We start from the raw sequence: 17,260 nt of genomic DNA, 5'->3' as shown, positions 1-17,260 counted from the left end.
AAAATAGCACAGGTTTATCATGCAGACATCATTGATGAAACCCCACATAAGGAACTCATTTCATTTTCTGCAGGTAGACCACTGTAAGTAAAAAAAGTGTCTTTTTGTGGGGGATATTTACCAAGTTGGCAGTTGAGTCTTTTCCTTCAGAGGTATTGAAATGGCTGGGTATTTTCAGATTTGGGATTTTTTTACATCAGAAGAATAGATGGAAAAGGAGTTGGAAAAGATAGAGTTTATTTGTGTGAGGCAATAAAGTTGCTGAATTACAGTTCATGCAATTTCTTAAATTGAAATTCATATATATTCCTCCCTTAAATTAACCCAGATGTGTCCTATACATGAGTTAAGCATGGGTTTAATCACAGATTATCAACTGATGCATCTCCTCAGAGGGGCTGACATCTGTGTTGCTTTGTGCTGTAGTCTCTCAAAAAGTGATTCAAGAACTACAACGTGGCAGAAATAAATACTTGAATTTTGTCAGAAAAAAAGTAGAAATCATTTGATTAGCGGCAGTTTGTTTTCTGGTGATGTGAAGTTGCTGAGAAAAAAGGAAAAGGGAACATCCCAAAGCGAGAAACAAGCAGAAACCACACTGAAATAAAAGCAACAGAGGGTAGAATATTCTGAAAAAGCATCTGGAAAAGAGCAGATTTAAGATCAAGGAGATGAGGAACTGCAGGAGCCAGTGGTACCTACATTTTTCCAGCACATGGTGAAAGGCTTTATGCTCAAAGAGATAGAACACAGACTTTTCTCTTGGTCTTTTCTACCCCAAGCCATGGAGCTGTCTCAGTTACATAAAGCACGGAAAAGTGCTCAGTAGAACTGTGATGAGATGTCACAGAGCCCTGTGAAAAGTGATTCTAATCATGAAATTTTAGGAAAAACTCCTGGTTTGTTGGTTTTTTATATATTCAAGCTCTAGCTAACTTCACTCTTTCCTTCCACCCACACACACTGACATTAATACAACTTTTGCAATTGAGTTGAAGGACCAAGATACACTTAGTTTATACTTTTATTTTAATGCTTCAATGTTTTTTTTCCCCTTAGCAGGTTATAAATGCATATGGGTTTGGGAGATTTTGGAGTCATAGGGAGTAAAATTGAAAGTGCTTCTGGGAAATTGCTTATTTATATAAAGCTGATGAGAAAACAAGTGTTTTATGGGGAGCCCTGACTCTCTTAAAGGATATTTGGCTCAAGGACAGGGTACTTGCTGAGCACAAATCTAGGTGTGTCTGTTATTGCACTGCTTTGTGCTGGGAGTGGAAAAACAACATGTATCAGGTGCTTTTTATCATATATTTATTTTCTCTAAATGCCAGTATGTCTTGATAATACACAGACTGATTCTGTGTCCAGATTTCTGCTGTCACTAAGACAATCAGCTGGGTTCTAGACATGGAAAATACATTTAAAACTGGGAGTCAGCTTGTGTAGCACAGCTCCTTTCAAGGCTCAACAGGTGTAAATGAACCAGCAAAAAAAGCCATGAGTGCTAAGAATATCAGCAACTGCTGCACTAGATGTGATCAAATGATAACTGCTGCACTAGATGTGATCAAATGATAACATTTGAGGCAGCAGGGTCATAGAAATCATAAGAGCAAATGACAAAAAAAAAAAGATGTTCCAGAAGATGTGGAAAGAATCAACAAAAAAAGCAAAATTTACCATTTAGTGTCTGATTTTCTGAAGGTGAGTGGCCAATACAGGGCATCCCACAAGGTGCTCAACTCTGTTGCTGATAATATCTCAATTTACCCAACAGTAAAATGCTGTCAGAGTAGTTCAAACCTGTGATTTATTTGACACTGTAAATGCTTCTAAAATCTTGCTAATGATTTAAGACAAAGACATGGAAACAAGCAGAAAAAATGAGCATTATCTAAAGTCAGTGTGGGTGTGGTGCCTCCTTGACCCATTTAGACTATTAAGAAATATGCTGCATTAAAGTATTGAATATATTTTTTCATTATGTATTGAGTGGCCAAAAATATCTTAAGAGCCTTTTAAGGTAATGTATAATAACATCTCTTCCCCAAAAGTGGGTCAAGGCTTACGTAGTCTGCATTTCCAACGTGGGTCCCTCTTAAAAGGAAAATCCCAAAGGTACAGAAGGAGCTAACACAGCAAAAGGGTCCAAATCCTGTGTTTTGTGATATCCTCTGACCTTGGTCTGCCTAAACTCAGAGCAACAGCCACAGGATGTGGTCTAATATATATTAATGGCAAATTATCTTGAAATATTTTTCTTTGGTGCTGCAAAAGTGCAATAATTTGATGATTTTGTGTACTGGCTCTTTATTTTTTTTGCCTCCTGATAAAAACTCCCTGTTTCCCATTAAAAGAGTGAGAGGAGGGAGGCTCCAGGTTGCTGCCCACAGCACAGGGTGGTGTAAGAATAAAGGAATAACGTGCTCTGAATGTGACATTACAAAGCACCTAATGGGATTAGCAGGGGTGAAAAGGGAAGGAGTGAGCACAAGTTGCTACAAGATCCTCCACTTGCTCACTTAAAACCTTAATTCTTGTGCCTGTTACTAATTGCAGGGAATTATAAAGCTGCAAATTACATGGTAATTTGATGAGTTACACCTGCATGGACATCAGATAGAGGCTGAAATTATAAATGTCAGATATTGAGCAAATAAGCTTAAATAATACCCTGTTATGCATCTCACATCTCCCTTCTTGGACATTTTTTGCAATGTTATTTCCAACCAATAAGTATCAGGAGTGTTTCCTTAGTAGGCAAACATTCAGGTGTTCCAAGACATTCTAATACACTAAGGACATGGTTTTTTTCTCTGTAAGGTGACAGTGGTTATCTCTTGAAAAATTGCCTAATCTCTTGCATGTTTTATCTCCAGATTCCCTCTGAAAACTGTATCATTAGAAATTGTAATGAAACTCAAAAAAGTGACCAGAATAGTAATTGACAGAACACTTGGCACCTTCAAAATGGGACTTGGGTGCTCAGATAAATGTGGTGGAACAGAGCTGAGCTGCCCTTCATGTGAGTTCAGAGCAGCCCTGGTAGGTGTGAGGTTGTGTAAAATACCCATTAAATGTGCCTCATCTGGGAAGACGAAGGGGTGGCTTTTTAATGAGTCAGTCTAAATGGCTGAAGTAAATGACCATAATGATAGAGACTTGGAAAATTATGTGTGCATAGATGTGGGACTGCAGCACCGCAGAGGAGGTGCTGGCTCTGGCTGGCACACAGGCCTCCTGCATGCTGGCTCAGATGTGCCTTCCGAGCCTTCTGTGCCTTTACATTTCATCCCAGAACCACTTCAGTGTCAGGAAAGTGGAAATTAGAGATGCCATCTTCCAGTGCTGAAGGGAAAAGTAGATTGCAGATCAGCAGAGTACAGTTTCAGGCAAGAAATGGTTTCCAAGCTCTTCATTTCTCATGCCAAACGGGAGATCTGGGCCCTGCTTATCCTCTCCTCCTGCTCAGCAAACAAGAAGGTTCCAGCAAATGCCATAAAATTAGGGTCCTAATTTCCACTCCTTTGAGTTAGTCTAGAGCAATATCCCTCTGTTAGGGACTCTTACAATCAGGTATCAAGGCACCCAAATTCTTTATTACCTCTTCTCTTGCCAAATTCTTCTTGGTCCTATAAGGTCAAACACCCTTTCCCAGACAAAACCCTACACTAATGAGAATGAGACATCAGTTCTTGCACCACAAATTAAAGAGAGGGAAGAAAAACCTTTCAGCTATAGACTTTTCTGTACTAACAAGAATAGACTCAAAATTATTTAAGTATGAGAGACTAAAACAGAAAAGGTATTGCAGCTTTTCTGGGAAAGCTCATTTTAATGGACCTCCTTATTCAGTTATGCACAGAATAAGCTCCTCTATGAATAGCATTAAAAGACTCTCCTTTCTGTGCATTTCTGTCCTATATTTTCTATACGTTCTCCTCAAAATCTTAAACTATCTCCAGTTTTTATTGTGCCAGGTTTTTGACCCCCTCACTGCAAGAAATGAGCACGTGCTACACAAAGCTTGGCTTTGCCAGTTGTCCTGCTAATACACATATGCTGTCAGACCAGCTGGCTCCTGGCAAACAGCAGAGGTAAATGTCAGGTTCTTTCCTGTCCCTTGCTATGAGGAGAGCACAAAACTGTCCCTAAACAGCACAGTGCAACCAGAGTCCACTGATTCAGTTTTGTTTCAATAATCTCCAGTATGGTAACAAAATTAACAACAAATGGGTCAGGCACATAGGGGGAAAGAAGGAAGCATGTTGCTCTTAATTTGTGATAAGAAATTTAAATGTTGTGGTTTCCATTTAAGTTTTCCCATCTTAATCCAAGTAGTGTTACACAACTGATGGACTGTCTTAAGAGCATTTTTCTTTCTTCTATCAATAAAAGTTTATTTATTTCTTACCAATGAGAAATGAAGGGCCAAATCATCAGATGAGAGACAGCTGGGTTACTCCATTCGAATGAGATTTATAACTGGCACTTGCTGGTTCTGGTCTGCATATCTGCTGGTGTGAAGGGAAAATAAATCCTCCTACCTGATTTTGTCATGAGTATCTTGTTAGGGATCAAATTGACCTCCTCCTCCACCATTCACATTTGGGAGTTTTTAGCCAGACCAGGTCCATCAGCCAAGCGAGAGGGTGGTGGAATAGTGGGGGAATTGTGCTCTGACATTTTTGGGGGGTCATACACAGCTGTGGGATGAGCAAGGATGGATGATACTCCTGGATTGGTCATGGCTCAAGCTGCATCAAGGGAAATACAGGTTGGATAACAGGAAAATTTTTTCACAGAAAGGGTGATAAAGTTCTGGAATGTTCTGCCCAGGGAGGTGGTGGAGTCCCCATCCCTGGGTGTGTTTAACAAAGCCTGGATGTGGCACTGGGTGCCAGGGTTTAGTTGAGGTGTTGGAGCTGGGTTGGACTTGGTGATCTTGAAGGTCTCTTCCAACCTGGTCATTCTGGGAATTCTGTGGTTCATAAACTTGGGAGAGAAAATGTGTGGAAAATGTTTTGCTGTAGGAAGAAAAAAATGAGGAATGTTCTTTCTCCCATGGACTGGCCAGGCTGGACAAAACACCCAGGCTAAATTGTGGCTGTTGAGCAGCCGGTGACACCACATGAAAAGAGCTTTAGCAAGGGAACAAAAGCGACACTGTTTTATCTTTACTGCTGATTAAAGTCTGTAACTACTGTAGCTACAAAATTATGCACATTTTAAACAAAAGCCTGTGCCGTGTCACAAGCAAGAAAAACAAGTCACAGGGTGCAAGGCAAAGCTTTCCTCTGAGGCTCTGGTGGTTAACCAGTCCCTCTCCCACAGTGGCTGCAGTGTCATCTGAGCTGGGGACTCGCTGCCCTGTGCCAAGCAGTTGCCACAACACAGCTTTAACCCTTCCCTGGGCTCAGCTGGGCCACCAGAAATACCAAGCCTGGGGCAGAGAGAAGGGGTTTTAACTGATACTACCTCCAGTGAAAAATAGGTTCATCCCAAAATACCTCACCAGACCCCACACCTCCTCCAAACAATTTAAAAAAACCCAAACCCCACAAGGCCAGACATTAAAAAAAAAATCAAACAGGAAAATAATCAATGACATCCTGTTAAAGAAAGGATTTAATATATATAAAAAAAAATACCAGTCATAGTTTTAAACAGGTACTACATAACAGATAAGGAGGTCTGGAGAAACTCTGGAGGGGTTTTCTCAGTATTAAAGGATGATGAAACATCTGTACATTCCATCCATCACTGATAATGGGAAAGAACATTTGATTTGGCAACTTACAGAGAGGCTAAACCCTTCAGCTTTTACAGAGGGGGAAAAAAGAACAGGTTATAAAGCCTTGAAAATATTCAATTTTTCTTTTGTGTACACAGAAGCAAATTTATGTACAGCTTTTTTGTGTGTACAAGGCTGTTTCTGAACAGTTAGTCATTAAAAATATCAGTTGTTCTCCTACCATGAAGAGCTTTCAAATATACCAGGGAAATGTGTTTTATTTAAAAAAGAAAAGCATTCAATTAAAGATATAAATGCAGATTCAGATCCTACATATGAAAAGCTTGAGATTTTACATTGCCAAACTCAAACCTGTTCTTAGAGCTGTAGTCCCAATTCAATTCCAAACCCTTTTGTCTTCCTAAGGTTCATCCAGAACAATCCATAACACTGACCCTCAATGAATCTTTTCTATCCTGATCCATTTCATATTGCTCTGTTCATGTTTATTAACCCTTCAAAAAGCACCTTTCTTCACTGGGTTTCTACCAAAGCAATTATAAGATAACATCTGGCCCCAAAACCCCTGCTAGAAGAAGCAACTGCAAAGGGCCACCTAATTTGGAGAGTTTTCAGTCTCATCCATGAAATAACAACAATCCTGAATTTTAATCTGTCATAGAATTGTGGAAGGGTTTGGGTTGGAAGAGACCATAAAGACCAGCTAAATTCAACCCCTTGCCATGGACAGATGCAGCTTCCACTGTCCCAGGTGGCTCCAAGCCCTGTCCAGCCTGGCCTTGGGCACTTCCAGGGATCCAGGGGCAGCCACAGCTTCTCTGGGCACCCTGTGCCAGGGCTTTAACAACCTCACAGGGAACAATTCCTAATTCCCAATATCCCATCCATCCCTGCCCTGTGTCACTTTAAGTTATCCCAGAGCCAAATCTTTGAACATGAGCCAGAAGTCAGTCCTAGCCCAAATATCACTGTGTCTCTGGAAGCTGCTGCCTTAAATCTCTTCAAGATCCAAAGCCTGATTGCTCTTGGGTCAAGCTGACACTGTTGATTGAAATTCCCTTTCAATCTGAAAAAAAGGCCACAATACAGGGCAAGGTTGTAGCAAAGCAAAGGCATTTTGGGGAGCCTCAGAAGAGCATCCCCTCAAAGCAATTGCCAGCTGTTTTTTCCACTTCTACCATGTTCAAAGTTCAAGACAAAAGTTCCTTTGAGAACTTGAATCAGGGTCTAACATTTCCAAAATGCACAGCAAAGCAAGAAGTGTCACTCAAGCCATCACTGAAATGTTTCTAACTACATCCCTGAGTAATTACATTACCCTGTCCTTTTTAAGTAGTGGTTTTAAAAGTACAACCCTTGGCTTAAAATTGATTCCTCATATTTAGGCAATTCCTCCTATCAACTTGAACCAATAGTGTTTCATCAGGTGATAAGTTTTCACTGGTTATAGTCCCAAACCTGCTGGTTATAGTCCCAAACCTGCAAAGTGCTGCAGGATCATAGGGGGAAGGGATAATAAAAATATTTTAACAAATTGACTGGATCATTCAGCTAGGAATAATTAGTGCAGTTATTTTAAATTATATCCTAAGGATATACTAAAACTCGCTGTCCTTTGTGTGGTACCAGAAAAGGGCACTGCAGATCCCAATTGAAAATGGACCAGAAATTTGAGATCATTGCTCCCCACCAGCATTTCTGCCACTGAATGGGACATTTCCATACAGCTGGAAGCCCTAAGTCTCCAAAAATTGTCATATAATTCAGTTGAGGAGCACTGGAGACACAGCTAATGCTGTGCCATTGTCTTTTGCTTCTTCAATAATTTGCCTCTGATGGCATGAAGAAGCCAAACATCCCTGGAAGGGTCCAAGTTGGACAGGGCTTGGACAACCTGGGCTAGTGGAAGGTGTCCCTGCCCATGGCAGGGGTGGAACAAGATGATTTTTAAGCTCCCTCCCAACCCAAACCATTCTTTGATTCCATCATAGCTTAAAATTCAGGATCATTGTTATTTTGTGGATACAAGACTGACAACTCCCAAAATTAGGTGGCCCTTTGTAGTTGCCTGTTCTGGTGGCACAAGCACAGCAAGTTCTGTTTGGTTTTCTCTCCCACCCTCATCTCCCAACAGCAGCCACGTGCAGCCAACTCAATATTCCTCAAGTGATTGCACACTCATGTCCCAGAGGGTTTGGGAGCTATTTAGAACACACCAAACAAACCAAAGGGTGATTTTTCCTGTCCAAACCCTCTGCAACATTTGTCAGGCCCTTAAAGTGACACTTTAACTAATTTTTCTGATGTTTAACATCTTGCTGAAGGTCTAAACTAATGGGTGCAGATAAATCCTTGAAGGAATACATCTTCTCTTGCCAACATTCTTGGCAAAATTTATGTCCTTGTTAATAGTATTGTACTTAGAAGTTAAACAACCCTTAAGTGCTCCCACTTGGCTGTATAAATAAGGCTTTTATTCATGTGAATATTTCTGTTCAGCACATTTGTTGAGAGATACCTGACCCAAGTTTAAATCTGGAAAGGACAGGAAAAGTAGAAAATTTCCATCCTTTCCTGGCATTTGGTTTGGACTATGAATAAAAAATCCACACTAAGGTCCAAACATTGTTGTGGCAGGTGTTGCACAAACATTAAATGGAGGCATCATTGCCCAGAAAACTCTATAGATTCAAACAAAAACACATTAAATTGGACATAAAGTCTGAATTTGCACATAAATGAACATATTAAAGTATTAAAACATTTTGTGGTCCATTTATGTCTCTGAGTATGGTAAATTTTTCTATCAAATCTTTTTGATGAAAACAAAAAGCTGAATCCTATCAAGCAAAATATATGCATAATGTTTCAAAAAAAAAAGGAGAATGCTGAAAAGGATCATTTCAAACCAAAAGTACTGTTTAAAAAGTCAATTTCTTTATAGTAAAAGATAGGGTTTAAGAAAGAATTCTAATTACTTTGTTTAAGGTCAAACAAATACTCTTTCAAGTCAAAATCATTTAATCTTTCTTTTCATTTTTTGCCAGGCTGACTAGAAATGAAAGTAAAATGAATTAGCACAAGAAAATATTTCAGTCCACGGACAATAACAAAAATGAAATGAGGTAATTAGGCATTTCTAGTATTTTTGTTGCTGTTAATGCAGGGTAGAGGTTGGAAGTAAACAAGTAGCAAATGGAAATCGTGAGTACGTTACATGAGAAAAAAGAGCTGCAAACCAGGATTTAAAGAAAGATAAGATAATAGATGTTTGAATTTCAATTTGATACTTCTCCGTTTGATGAGCAGTCCAAGGGACAGGGTGGAGATCCAGGATAAATTGACAGTTAGACAGAAAAATTTAGGAATGCTGGGAAAGTTTGGAGTCCTAATGAATTAAAGGATCAAAAATCTGGAGCTGAGAATTGCTGGGGTGTGAGCAGAAAGCCAAGGAGCCACTCCTTGCTGGAGAGGTGCACTGGAGGCTCCAGCTGAGCCATCCTGGTTGGGGCAACTTCCCCCAGATTTGGGGTTGGGCTCTTCTTAAACCAGAGTGTGACAGAATGGCCTCAGGTTGTACCAGGAGGTTTAGTTGGGATATTGGGGAAAATTTCCTCACCCAAAGGGTGTCCAGCCCTGGCACAGCAGCCTGGGGCAGTGTTGGAGTCCCCATCCCTGGAGGGGTTTAAAAGCCATGTGATTGTGGCACTTGGGGACATGGTCAGGGGTGGCCTTGGAAGTGCTGGGGGAAGGGTTGGACTCAATGATCTTAGAGGGATTTTCCAACCTTGATGATTCTGTATGAAAATTACCAATACAAAATGTCATGGATATAAACGTCCCTCATTTGTTTCCCTCATTTTCTCATCCCTTATTCCTGTCAAATGCCCCAGAGACATTAAGCCACCCTGGGTGGTACATGAGGCAGCACAAGGTCTCACTCAGCTCACTTTTCAAAGTTCTTATTTGCCAAAGGGGAGAAAAAATTTAAAACCCTTAATTCCAGGACCGTTCCTGTGTTACCTGAAATCTACAGTGTGATCTGTCTGTTATTTCCCATTACCACACCTATGTGGAAAAAAAATCCTCATTAAAGAGGTTGTTTTACTTCCTGCATTTCAGATATTCAGAGCTTGACCTTGTTTTGCTGCTGTGTGGACAAAGATTATAGTGTTCAAAAGCCACACTCACCCCTGGATAATTTGCTTGTCTTTACTGCAGTAAATTTGTATATTGATCTTTATTACAGTATCATCTAACAGGATGTTTAGCATCCACACTCTGTCATGCAGGGCTCTGCACAGCTATGAGGGAAGAATGCAGAGTAGGTATTATGCCACACAGGAAACAATGTATTTCTATTTCATACATGTAATTTAGGTTTATATGTAATAAAGAATTCTATGTGCCTGAAGAAGGAATTTTCCTGATATCCAATTTACTGTGAAACACTTAGAAAATATTTCTCCATGTGGGTGGGGTGGTTTTTTTTCCAATTGTCCTTCCATGATTTCTTTTTCCTCTCTTACATTAATTTTGTTGGCAAATTTCTCAGAATTTCACTGAGATGAATTTTTCTGCCTATTACACACCTCTAGTTTGGTTTTTTTTTTAAATAAATTCACACTTGTTAGCATTTGGAAGAATATCATAATAGCAGAGCAGCCATGCTGTTTTCATTGGCCATTTCAATGAAGAAAAATAGGCTGTGTGTGACATAATAAATAGACATGGAAGAAAAATTAAGTCCTATTTCTCAGAAGAACATCTCAAAGTGAGCCTATATATATAGGCTTAAGTCATCTAAATGACTTGATGCATATTTTTATTTTAGTATCTGCAGGAAGATGGATCCCAGCCCATTAAAACTAAAATTTCCAGAAAGGCAGGCACTCTGATGTATCATCTGTCAAGGTAAAGGGACTAAGAACCTCTAGCTGACTGATATGATGGATTTTCACTTTCCTACTTACTTCAAGAAGGAAGAAAGTGTGGAGCTGAACAGCTGGTAACATTTGCTAAAAGATTATGGTGCTGAGATTCTGATTTAAATTTGACTTTTTGGTCGTAAACACATGAACAACCCATGAAATGTTCTTATTCTTTAACATATTTTCACTTGAAAAGAGTGATTCAACTGCTTCCTCTGTAAAACCTATATAGGATTAAAGAGCAAAGAGGTCTCCAGCTGAAAAAAAAAAAGACATGTATTTCCTGGAAAAGGAAGTCATGCAAGAGGCTCAAAGCTTTCTTTAGGGTAGCTGCTACCACCTTCTGTAAGACTGTTGAAACACATGTAAATGAGAAGTTTTAAAGTATATATATAGAAATATTTGGCAACATAATGAGACTCTTCCCTACATTGTCCCCTTTAGGCTTAGAGATACAAAAGACTTTCCTGCTGTACATTTGCAGGAGAACCACGTGAAAATATCTCTGGCTACTCCACCGTATGAGGTAAATTTGGAAATATTTTAGCAATGATGTGAAACAAGCCCACAAGCTGTGACAAATACTGTCAGCACTTCTTGTACCTGCAAATAAAGAGAATATCCCATGGTATTTGCAGCCTTTGCCCAATCAGGATGTAAACTCTATGAGTTACTTTGGCACATTTCAGAGGAAAATATTGCCTCACTAAAGCCAGACCAGGACCCCCAAACCTGTTCAGTTAAAACCAAATCAATCAATCAATCAATCAATCAAGTCATAGTATTTTCCAAGCTTGGTCATCAGATGTTGTCTATCAAAAAGCCATCCAGAAGTGAAAAGCTGAAGCAGCATGTGAAACTCTGATAAAAATAAATTATAAAATCATTTCCTGGAAAAGACATCCAAGATCATAGAGGAAGAGTATTTTAGTGGTTTTCTGAGAGGAGTCTATAAACAAAATCCATCATAACTCTGTAAAACCTAAATAAAATCTGGATTATAAATGGGGTAAGTAGTCAGACTGCACCCCTACATCATTTATCAACAAGAGCTTTCACTGATAAAAAATAATATCAATAAAAAACTGTTTTCACAGAATGCTCTGAACCCTTTGGTGAGGTGGCCTGATTTAAGCTACAGAAACTTCAATAAAACCAGAGAAATCATACAAATAGGAGCAGAAAATATGTCAGATATTTCAGATATGAAACCACGCCTTGCAAAGTAGTGAGTCCAAAAGAGTGTTTGGATTTCTAGAGGTCTGGAAAGGCTTTTTTACAGCCAAGGGCTGAACAATATTGATTTGTTTAGTTTATCTGAGGAAAGATTATGATTAAGTCACCTTCTAATCTATAAGTAGGAACATGGAGAGAAGACTTCTGATAATGGAAAGCTCTTTAATCTGGCTGACAGAAGCATGGCAAAAGCCAATGGACAAAATCACTTAAATCGTTTTGGAAATGAAACACACACTTTGAAACCATGGGGGTTCTGTGTAACAGATCACTAAAGCAGCTTATTGATTCTCCATCATTTCAAGTCTTTGGGGTTTTTTCTGGAAGAGCCCTAATGTTGTCAAAAGTTACAAAAGCCTTGATGCAAGAAGTGCTCTGTGAAAGTGCATGAATTGCACCAAATTCACATTAAGTGAGCATGTTGTTGTCTTCTGAGTTTATAACCTGTAAATCTTTAATATTAGGCCATAGTTATGCATATCTGTAGCTTCTGAGATAAGTTGTACTGTTCTTTGAAGAAAAATAAAGTTGATAGTTGATAATTCTATTCTTTTCTTTTCATTTAATGACATCTCCCAGTCTAGCTGGCTGGTTTGTGCCTGCTGGAAAGGAGAGCTGGTGTTATTTAACACTTCCAAAACATATGGCTCTGGGCTTCATTTTGTACACTACAGCTCACAGATTCCAAGAATTAATATCTTGTGTCCATCATTCTCCCACACACATCACTTGTTCCTTTTTTTTTTTTTTTAGTTGTCCCTGATATTTTTTAAGAAATTCAGAAAACTTCCTAGAGAGCAGCAGCGCCTAAATACTGTTATAACCTTCATTTCTGTGGTGTGTTGGTTTGTTTCTGCATCTATTGCTGCAGCTGGAATTTTGGATGTGGTTTTAAAAGTTTCAAGTGGGACCAATCTCTGTGGGAATATTACAGGATATTGCTAAATATATATATATATTGACAGATTAGTTTATTGAGCAAGAGGGAAGAATTTGAGAGCATTTTCTGATACTAGTAAATTATAGCTGGTTTGTTTAGTAAAAAAAAAATTGAAGATAGGCTGATTTCACACAGCAAAGCAAATATAGATACCAAGCTATAAAGGGGGTGTGTGGAGGGTGTTATAAGTTGTGCTCATCAAGCACTGGAAGACTTGAGCAGAGGTTTTTTAGCAGAAATGTTCAGGGAGGGCATATCACTCCTAGTAAATAGAATTGGTGAGAAGTGATTTTTGACAAATAATGCAGGAACTGGCAGTAATTTTAACAAACAGTTCTGCTGGCTGGGAGTGACTCACTCCAGCACAGTAAAGACTTTGTTGTTAAAAGTACTTACACTCACATTAGGAGCCTGAAATCATCCCAGACATAATGGCCCACTTTGAAAGAGCAGGAAACATTAAACAGATTGTCCAATCCAGAGAAAATAACCATAGGAAAATTTATTGAAAGGCAGCTCACCAAATAGCATATCCTGCAGTTCAATCCAGGGTGTTTTGTTTTCCTCCTACCAAGACTCCAGCCTGTGATTTCAGCTCAGCAGCATGACTCTGTAAAACAGGTCTTTCCAAGACTGTAAAACTAGGAGAGATTTTGGGGCAAGGACTGCATAAAGATAGAAGCAACAATAAAGCCCTTGTTCTGTAAAGAGGAGGGAAACCAGTGCAACAGCAGCATGATTCACCCTCCTTAACTTCAGCCATCCAAAAGGTAGGTGTGGAATCCAAGTTAGTCACTCCTTTTTTGTCACTTGTGGAGGAAGATGTCTCCTGCCTGCTTCAGAGAACCACTTTGGGAACTGCTATTTATCCACTGCCATGGAGGATACCCAGGGGAACAGCCAGCAGAAAACATCTTACAAACTAAATCTAGACAGGATTGCTCTATCTCTAAATTGCCAAGGAAAGCTGTGGCTGTCCCATCCCTGGCAGTGTCCAAGGCCAGGTTGGACAAGGCTTGGAGCAACCTGGGATAGTGGAAGGTGTTGGGGGTTGGAATGAGATGATTTTTAAGGTCCCTTCCAACCCAAACCATCCTGTGATTCTCAGCAGTCCCACTCTGCTGAAACCAAGGCTCTGTGATTCACTCTCTCCATGGTGTCTGCACAAAGGAGTGTTGGATTCAGTGCATACACAAGGTGCAGGAAAATATTTAAATAGAAGAGGAATCAGGAGGTAAGCAGAGGCAAAAGTAAAAATAACCACAAGACTTCAAGAATCACACTTGGCATCTTCAGCCCATAGCAAAAAAACCCCAAATGCCCCCCATTCCTAATCTCAGTGAATTGAGGCAAGGTAAAAAATTATCTTCATATGAAGTGATTTAACCAATATATTGTCCCAGTTGCTGAGGGTTCAGGGGAAAAAAGAAGTAAAAATTAGTAATGAAAGTATAAAAAGGAATGAAAGAGAAGTTCAGATTGGCATTGCATTAGATAGGAAAGGAACAGGAAAATTATGGCAGCTCTGAAACATCCCTGGGGGTGGTTAAAAACCACATATGTGGCACTTGGGGATGTGGTTTAGTGGTGGCCTGGGCAGTGCTGTTGGACTTGATGATCTTAGAAGGCTTTTCCAACCTAAATGATTCTGTGATTTCCCTTTTTAACAGCTCTCTGCTTCAGAATGATTTACTGTAGGGTTTGTATTGATTTACAATTATTAGACAGTTATTGTAATTTATGTTGATAAAGCAATAAGGGAGTACTGAAAATATTTATTAAATATGAGAAACTTTGTGGCATTTAGACATTAATCAAAGCTGATCATCTACAATATATGTGCTAATAAACCATTAGTGAATATTTAACCTGCAAACAATGAAAAAAGCTGATAGATTACCTCCTTCAGGAACAGAGGGACTTTGTGGGAATTTTGAATTATTTAAATTGTGACACAGCACAGGATTTAGGAGTGGGAAGCAATTTTACTGAGAGATTTTCTTTTTTAGTCGCTGAGTTCCTGATAAAAAGAGTGATGGAACTAATTTTGTTTCTTGTTGATTTAAACATTAGCAATCCTGGGGTTTGCAAAAACATTAAAGATAGTTTTAAGGGTGAGTCAGATACTCTTTTTTATAATGCAATCATTTGCCTTCTTTGAAAATCAAATAATAAAATAATATGAAATAAAATAATATGCATAATAAAAAAAGAAAAGCCCCAAGTAACTCAGGCTTCTCAGTACTTTGTTGCAGAAGTCAGAGAGAGAAGTATTAGGGGTCAGTTCAGCATTTGCCTAAGAGACCTGATTAATTGGAGATTAAATGATTGTTTGTTCAGCAAATGGTTCAGAGGACTGGGCATTCTTCCCTGACCAGCTGAGCCAGGCTTTGCTAGGCACATCTCCAGGCTAGGGGACACTTGTCCTGCTCACCCTGTCCTTGGGAAGGTGGAAGGATGCTGGAAGGGACATTGCCTGGAAAGGAGTTAATCCATTAACGCCTCCTGGTTGATTAATTTTCTGCTTCAACTCATTTAAATTCTCATTCTGCTGATTGTTTCCTTTCAGGGAAGGCATTTGTGGAAAGGTTATCAGCTTCTTGGAAGGACATAGCAAAGCCTCCAAGCACAAACCTAGCCCGCTTTTCCAAATAAACAGCTGCAGACAAATCCTGGCTCCATCGATGGGAATGGAATTTTTTAGAGAATTGCAGAATGGTTGGGGTTGGAAGGAACCTCTAAGATCATTCAGTCCAACCACTCCCCTCAAACAGGTTTTGAATAGCTCCAAAGAAAAAGACTCCACAATCTCTCCAGGCAGTCTGCTCCAGTGCTGTCACTCTCACAGGATAAAATGATTTTCCTCATATTTAGGTGGAACTTTCCATGCTTCACTTTGTGCCCACTGCCCATGGTCCTGTTGCTGAGCATCACAGAAAAGAGTCTGGCCCCTTCCTCTTGACACCCACCATTAAGATATTTATATGCATGGATAAATCCCTTTTCCCTTATATCCATGGATAAATCCCTTTGTCTCTTCTTGTGGCTGAGCAGCCCCAGCTCCCTGAGCCTTCCACTGTTAGGGAGATGCTCCAGTCCCCTCTTCATCACTGTGGCCTCGACTGGACCATCTCCAGAAGCTCCAGGTTCCTCCTGCCCTGAGGAGCCCAGAACTGCACTTAGCATTTCAGGTGTGGAATCTGGAATGTGGCTGAGCAGAGGGGCAGGATCACCTCCTTTAACCTCCTGGGAATTCTCTAATAAATCCCAGGATCCTGTTGGCCTTGTCATGGACACTTCTTGTCCATCACAACCCCACATCCTTCTCCCCAGAACTGCTCCATCAGGTCACCCCCAGCCTGAGCTGGTGCCTGAGGTTGTTCTCCCCAAGTACAGGACCCCACATTTGCATTTGAATTTCAGAGCTTTGCTAAAATTCAGGACTTTTTTTGTCCTAACAAAGGAATCAAGCACCAATTACTTTTTGGATAACATTCCACTGGTAATAAAAATGAAATAGTACCAGATGTTTGTTGGACATTTTCTCAGTTCTTTACATATCACAGAATTCTAGAATGGTTTGGGACCTTGGAAGGGACCTTGAAGATCATCCACTTCCAATCCCCCTGCCATGGGCAGGGACACTTTCCTCTAGCCCAAACTGCTCCAAGCCCTGTCTGACCTGGCCTTGGGCACTTCCAGGAATCCAGGATCAGCCACAGCTCCTCTGGGCACCCTGTGCCAGGCCTCACCACCCTCACAGGGAAGGATTTCTGGTGCTCAGGGTTGTTCTTCCCCATGTGCAGGACCCTGCATTTGCCTTTTTTGAGATTCACTGGGTTTCTCTTTAGCTGAGTCTCCAACCTGTCCAAGGTCCTGCTGAATGGCACCACCACCTCCAGATGGATCAGCCACTCCTTCCAGCTCTGTACCATCAGCAAACGTGTTCAGGGGACACTGTCCCTTCATCCAGCTCACTGCTGAATAATAAGAACAGGACTAAACCCAGCAGTGGCCCCTGTGGCACACAACTGCCTACAGGCCTCCAGCTGGACTCTGCCACTGGTCACAACTCTTGGGCTCAATGAAAGTGGTCAGCAAAGACCAAAATGTTTCAGCTCTGAGCAACGCGTCTATTAGAAGCAGTCAAAATTGGTTGCTTTTCAATCAGGACAGGGGAAAGGAGGAAATGGGCCATAACTCACCATGTTCAGTATGGGTGGGACATGCAATGACAATCCAGTTGCAGCAGAAAACCGCTTTCAGCAGGAGAGCATAAAGAGAGATGTGAAACATGAGGCTTTGTAGATAGGGAGTCTCACTACACAGAAGTTGGCTATAATTACCAGAGGAAATGATAACATTATGGCAGAGACCAAGGACATGTATGATGCA

The sequence above is a fragment of the Agelaius tricolor genome, unplaced genomic scaffold (genome assembly GCF_023055355.1).
Source record: "Agelaius tricolor isolate 1412-34295 unplaced genomic scaffold, bAgeTri1.0.p SCAF_24, whole genome shotgun sequence".
In the NCBI taxonomy this organism is placed as follows: Eukaryota; Metazoa; Chordata; class Aves; order Passeriformes; family Icteridae; genus Agelaius; species Agelaius tricolor.
The sequence above is the reverse complement of the archived record's forward strand: the minus strand, read 5'-3'. Positions refer to the sequence as shown.